Source organism: Chamaea fasciata, unplaced genomic scaffold (assembly GCF_029207755.1).
Source record: "Chamaea fasciata isolate MVZ Bird 193981 ecotype frontalis unplaced genomic scaffold, bChaFas1.0.hap1 SCAF_2, whole genome shotgun sequence".
Classification (NCBI taxonomy): Eukaryota; Metazoa; Chordata; class Aves; order Passeriformes; family Sylviidae; genus Chamaea; species Chamaea fasciata.
In genome coordinates, this window is record NW_027094087.1 from 15,682,647 (window position 1) to 15,690,122 (window position 7,476).

Below are 7,476 nucleotides of genomic sequence, written 5' to 3' on the forward strand. Positions count from 1 at the left end.
AGAGAAGGAACCAGAGGAAGGGCATAGGTCCTCCAGGGGGTGAACACAACAGTTGTCTCAGTTTTTCATCCGGATGATCTTCAACTCATCTTGCCCCTGGCTTGAAATACCCACATGCAGGCGAAACATCTTCATCCCCAGCTTTCTCCCTGGTCGTGTAATACACACACTTGAATCTGAAGGAAGCCCAATTAAGTGAAACTCTTATGGCCTTGGCTTTCATTCTGAGCCCCCCATGCAGGTTTTCTGAGAAAGGACCGTTATAAAGATTTCTCCTAGAAATTGGGGTCACCTGCTGCAGTGAACTGAACAGAATTGGGAAATACTGTAGATCTGGTCTGTTTGGAAATGCATTGCGTGTGGATATGGCTGGGTCAGTTTGATGTGTGCTTCTGGCTTCCCAGGCTATTTTTAAGAGCTATAAATGGAGCAGGTCCTGTCCCCTTCCTTCTACCCTCTCCTCCTACTTACTGATTTCTCATTTTAAATTGAATTGGGTACAAACAATTTTCTCTCTACATTAGAAGAAGATAGGCATAGACAGAAATTCAGAAAACACACATCATGTAGCATCTTTACAAGATAAGATCTGCACTATGGCTTTCTGTCACAGGGTTTGCCTTTAAAAATTGTAATCATCAGCTTGGAATGTTTATCATCCTGTGAGAGGGATACTTGTACCTCTGCCTATGAAGAGAGATGTCTGTTATAAAAGATTGTCTTGATGTTTATCAGAATCTTTTAATTGCTCACAGCAGGTAATCCTTGAGGATCTAAACGGTGGTCCTTACAAGCATTTACACCAAGAAAGAAAGATGTCACTCTCATTTGAGAATATGTACATGTTAAAAAGGATGCATTTCCTCCAACCTAACTTTAAAAGTGGAACTAAGAGGCTGCTGGCTTCCCCAGCTTGCTTTGTCCTCATAGGAGAGAGGAGCCAGAAAGTAAATATCCCTGCCCTGCTGGCTTTTGCTATTTTCTGCTTTTTGCACTACTGAGGCAGGTGCAGTAGTGCTGGTTTGTTGGATCAGGAGACTGATGACAGCAGAGCAGACAACCCTCTTGTCTCCTCCAGCCTTTCACAAGTGTCAGCCCCAAAACAATTGGCAGAAGCTGACCGTTCCACTTGCTGATTTAGCCCAAACTCAAGTCTTTCTAACTTGTGCCAGATATTGCCTGTTTTGCAGAGCCAGATGCCAGCTGGAAATGGGATGTCCCAAACTCCACAAGTAAATATTCTCCTTGTGCCATTTCAAACAGAAAAAAAGCACTGCACGGAAGATCTTCCTTTGAGATGCAGAGAGTGCCCCAGGTGCCTTTAGAGCACAGGTTGAGGTGGTTGGATATTATTGCTGTAAATCAGACCTTCCAAGCAGCTGCCATTTCTTTATAGCTCTCCCCTGAATTCTTGGCTCTTTTTCTTCCATTTATCACAGGTCTCAGGACCATTTCCTTGCTAGGTCCAAGTGGTCAAGCAAAAGATTCAGGATGAAACAGATTACAGTCTGTTTCATGCAGGAGAAGAAATTAATGAGGGCATCAGATAACTTGGAGATAACCGTGCACCTTCTCAAGGAAAGGTCAAGTCCCCTTTTCTACCACTTTAGGGGAATTGAAAAATGTACACTCAAATCTTTCTGAAAGGGCCTCCCAGGGCCTTCCCTTGGGCCAGACTGACTTTACACACCTGGGCAGTGCTGGTGCAATAATCACTGACTGCCTATGGTGTCTGTTTGTCACCTAAACACTCCAGCTCTCTCCAGAACTGAAATGTGAGTCCACTCTTCTAGCCAGTGGGGTTCCAGTTGCACACATCTCTGGACTGAACAGGAATGAGGCTCCTTCCTGGCCTTTGGAGATGGCCATGAACCCAGCTGCCTGCTTTAGGGTGCTCTAGAACTTATTGCAGCCAAAGACAAGGATTTTTCCCACCATTTTGACCCAATCTGCATCAATGCCTGTGGTGCATGTCCCCCAAAGCCTAGTGGATGGCAATCCCTGGCTCTGTAACTTGCAGCCAGCTTGCAAGACACAATTTAGCAGCTGGGCTGTCTACTTCCTAAAAAATGTAGTCTGATCCCAGGTAACAGGGAGACCATTCTGGATCTAAACCATTTATCTGCTGCTTTCCTGAGGAATAACTGAACAATTTGAATTCAATACAAAGGTTCTTGGCAGCTTTTACTGCGTTCAGCTCCGCAAAATACAGGTGCAACTACAGCAGATGGTGGCATATCCCAGCAAGCTTCATCTAACAGAGGCAACTTTAAGGGCACCTACTTCAGGAAAAGCAGATTTTTGCTCAAGAGATAGAATATGAAAGGGTCTAGATCCCAAGGGTTATGAATCCAGCAATAACATAGCTCTGCTGATAATGACAATGTTTTGAATAATTTTTATTTGAATGGATCTGCCTGCATTACCAATATCTGTGGCATTGCTTGCTAACTATTTCCTGATACAAGGAGACTGAAAAACACTTTTTCCAAACTAAATTACAATTCTGCTATTAAATTTCACATTGTAGTGGTTTCAGTCTGTCCTCTGTATGGCTGTCTAGCCACAGCAATACTCCCTCATTTTTTATATTATCCACTATTTAAAAAAAAATTCTTTCCTTTCCAAAAGGTGGCAAGTGAGGTTACAAGCAAATATTTCATACTCCTCCCTTGGAAATATGTTGATATTTTAGGAAGAGTTGGTAAAACTGCAAAGTGAGAATACAGGTGATCTCAGCTGCAAGTTGCATAATTCAGGATAAGCTTCAAAATTCAAGTAGAAAGCATTTCTAAATTATCAGTGGATGGAAATAAGATTTTCACATAAAATAGTAAAGCAATTGATATTAAATTCTTGCATGGAAAATAGGTGAATATGTTTAAATATTGGTATATTCTCTGTATTTATTTTGCTGGTGGTGTTGTGCCAGCATTCACTTATTTTCCAAATGCTGCATTGTGTGGTCATGAAGATAAAGGAAAATAACAGTAGTAATAATAATAATAACAAATGTAGCACTGTTGATAGGATCATAATTCCATAATGCATAAAACACCACAATGCTCTACTAAATTACTTGTTAATATTTACCTCAGAAAATTAAAAACGTCCTTAAAAAGAGGAAGAACAAACCCCACTATGCTGCAGTTTTAAAAGTGTATCCGCTGATAGCCTCATGTTGCAAATTTTAGTTACAAAGTCATTCCTTCCCGATTTTCTGAGGGTTAACAGTCACTTCTGCCTTCTCTGTTAATGAGGACGGCACCACAGAAGGTAGTAGGATGCCTGTAAATGTCAGGGCCTTGTTGGTTTGTGTGTACTTCTGTGACTGAAGGAATGGAGCAGTTGTGCGAGATGACCCCTAATATCTCTTCTGCTCTCTGACAATGCCAGATTGTGCAGGGAGCTGTGCTTGAAAATTCAATTCCCACCTCCCCAAATACATGTGCAGTGACTTTCTGAAATGTGATTTTCACACCAAGTACCCACACCTTGTTCACTTGCTTTCTCAATGGCCTCTTTTGACTGAAGGCTTGAAACTGGCAGTTCAGAGCTGTAGAAGGTCAGAAGAAAGCAAAGAACATTTGTTTAACAGCTACTGGTAGTAACAAAATTTTAGCTTTAAGGGGGTCCCTTCTAACCCAAACTAGTCTGGGATTCAATGATTCAGCTGCAGGTTCCTGGTTTCCAGTCTCCTTGGACCATGAGCTGAGCACAGGGTGAAGTGCCCACAAAGACCAGAGAACTTTATGACATCAAAGCAGGCCATGCTCAGCAAGATTTACCATTCACACAGAATAGTAGGGAGAGGCACATAATGATACAAATCTACATTTTAAAAGCTGAGGGCCAAAGCAGAGAAGATAAAGAGACATGTCAGTGTAAGGCATAGAACATTTTTTCATCATTTTGAGATGTATAAGGTCACCTTTTCCCCAGAGTGTGGCTCCCTGCACAGGCAAGGTTGCAGGAGGAAAGCACAAATCTTTATTTAATATTTGAAGAATATTGGTGTTTGAAGAGAAATGAAGAGGAACTTGCCACTTATCTGCATTTGGGTTCCGTAAAAGCATCATTTTAGGATGAGGGGAAAACCAGAATGCTAGGTGAGAAAAATTATGGGTTTGTTTATTTGAACAGTAGATCTAACCCAACATATCTTGCAAATATATCCTGGTCCGAACAGAAAAAGTGTTGTAAAGATCAGATGCAATGACTGATCAACATGTGAACTGAAACTGAGTAACAAAGGTTACTTTGTAGACAAACAAAATGGAGGACTGTTGGCCTGAATTTGGGAAGTGGGAATGAAAAGGTGTAAAGTAGGAAAAAAACCAGCATGTGTAATATTTAATAGCTGAAATGTAGTACAGTCTGATTTTTCTATTCTCCAAACCACCATTAAAATAAGTGGCTATATCAAAAAGGCAAGTTCTGAAATTGTTTAGAGAGATTAAAGTTTCCCAGTATCTACAGAAAGCCACCTGGGGAATGAAATGAAATACCAAGGTAACTAAACAAGGACAGCTCAACTGCTGTATTGAGATGCTGAATTTTGTTCCTGAGTGGAGATTTTCAAAGTTTGTGCTTTTTCCTGCCTTTGACTGTGCATGCCCAGCTTGACACCACTTTCAAACTCCTTTCCACAGAGAGGGGGTAGTGCTAAACTATTTCTAAAACCCACAGCCTTTCAATACGTCTCCAAATGGGAAAAGTAAACCACAGGCAACCAAGAACACTGACCTTCAAAACATGACCTTAGAGGGAAGCAAATTGGACACAGAACTATGATGCACGCAGGCAGAGAAAAATAGCACCTAGATCTGGAAAAAGACTTGTCCTCCTTGCAGCTCTTCATATATCGGTCAGTTCTGGAAGAAAGGAAGACCACTGAGACTTGAAGGACCATAGCAGCAAGGTGTTCAGGAGCTTATGCATACCTTGGAGAAGCAAATAGGAAAGAAAATTGCTGTGTCTGCATTTTCAGCACTTTTTTTTCCCTTGAAGTTTCCCAGGAGGAATGTTGTACTCTCAGATAGGAAACTGCATCCTGGTTCTACTGTATTGTCCTGCCTGAAGGGCGCAAAGAATCAGGACTGACACCACTGCAGGTGGAGATGGAGAAGACCAGGATTCCATTTGGGTTTAGTTCTGATGCAAAATTTACACAGCTGCCAGCATCACACTACCAATGAAATGGTGCCCTTGATCTCTCTCACGTATCTCCCCACCCCTCTCCCACTTCCCTAATGCCCCAAATCCATTTTCAATAGTTCCCAAGTATCTTTCCTTCACCATGACAGCAAGTGCTTATTGTACAGAAGTGTCTGTGTACACTACGAGCTTCCAGGAAACGCTTCACTAGGAAACAGCTATGAAGACTGAAGTGGTGTTCCAGGAGTAAGACAGAACAAAAAAACCCAAGGTTCTGGTGAGTTCTTCTCCTCAATCTCCGTGTCCTGGTGACAATAGATGCTGGAGATGTCTGGCTGCCAGAATCTACTTGCTAAGAAATCACCCTGAGGTTTGGGGGCCATGCAAAAGGTATTCTCTTGCTGATCTCCTAGAGGTTCTTCCAGGAGCAAGGAAAGACACTCCTCTGCCAAGATTCTCAGACGTTTGCTGCCTGAAGAGGTGACAAGCTGAATTTTCACTCTAACAGAGGTGTGTGTGGTACCAGCTCCAACTGTAGACTGCCACAGATGATGAGACACTCAGCAGTCCTCTCTCAGTGAAAGATAACCATAAGACACCTGAAACTATTAGCAGATATGCTGAGCTGCCTCCAGCACTGGCTTTCACAGGGATCTCAATTTTTAAATGTAAAATCAGTGTTTCTTAGTACGTTTTAATAAAGGTGGAGCTGCCACAGGCCCCTCTCTTGGTTGCTCTAAGGGAAGCTTGGGCTTTAGTTGGGACTCCATGTGCCAAGCTCAGAGCATGGTATTGTAGCAAGAAGGCACTCAAGGAGGTGCCTATATAAAACAACTATTTTTTAAAAAGCACCTTTTTATTATAGTGCTGCTCTTTGGAGCCTGTGGCAATGAGGGCTTGAGGAAGGTCTGTAGATTACTTGGGTGGCCTTTGGGGATGGCAGCAGCCATCATCTACTCTGCACCTCAAATTCTACAACTAGAAAACAAACTTCTTCCAAGGTATTTATGTCAGCTAATGTGCGGGGGGGGGGGGGGGGGGGGCTGCTTTTGGGAGCCTTATGCAACACAGGAGTATCCTTTACTCTAAGATCACATGAGCAGTCACATTGCCAGTTTACTCACTGATATATTTAACTTTGGGACACTACAAAACAGAGGAATAGGGGATTACAGGGACGTATGTGCTGTCATTTCTGCTTCTCAACCTCCCTAGTACTGCACTAGCAGTCACATTGACTGCAAAGACACTTCCAGGGATAACTCTTTCCAGCTAAAACAGAAGACCCACAGGCATGGTTTTAAGAAAAAAGCAAGCTTGCTGCAGGAAAATAAATAATTAGAAGCACTGCACAATATGGCAATAATAAAATGAATTATTACTGTGTTATGGAACATGCACATTGAATTCTATTTGATTAACAGTGTTATTCTTCAAAGTAAAGAACACTTAAAAAGAATATGCACATGTTTTGAAACTGCTGTAAATGTTTAAAACTTCCAACTCCATTTTTTTTTGCTGATGTCTCACTAATTACATTTAGGCAGATGTTGGGATATTCCTATTCCTTGTTGGAACTGTTTTCCTTAGGGAAAGCAGGGAGCACTACACATCTGGAAATGACAGAATGTTAAGTTTCTTTGGGATAACACCTATTGTTATTCTAGGTTAGTGGCTGTTTCTTGAAATAGATACAATAAAGATATTTATTTTGCCTCTGCTTAACAGCAATTGAGATGTTTCTAGCTACTCTGAGATTTTACACTATTGCACAGAAAGTGAGTATGCAAGACAGAATTGCTGCACCTAGAATCCTTAAGTGGTTCTGCTCCTCCACTTCTTTACAGCCTAACTTTGGTACCCAAACAAGTGGATACAGGATTTCTGAAGACGACAGAAATAACACTACAAGAGATAAAATGATACATGCTCCTTTTCCAAGTATCAATACTGGTTTCTAGCAGGAATTCTCTGCACGGGAACAGGAAATACACTTTGCGTATTAAAACAAGCATTGCGTTCGAGAGCATGATAGGCTGAGCAGTTATGGAAATCTACCTTCACTAAAAATGATATCTGAGTAGCAATACTTACACAAATTTTAACAGACCAATTACTTCATTACATAGAATGTGGCAAAATGCCAGGTCAAACCAAGGTAAATACCTCACATATACCTTGGAAATACACGCTGTCCTGAATTGACAGAATATTTAAAAACTGTAATTCTCTGTCTCCAGAATCTGTTCAACAAAACAGAATCCAAGTTTATCTTCAGTGATGGTTTCATCTTTAGACACATTTATATCTGTCTCAGAC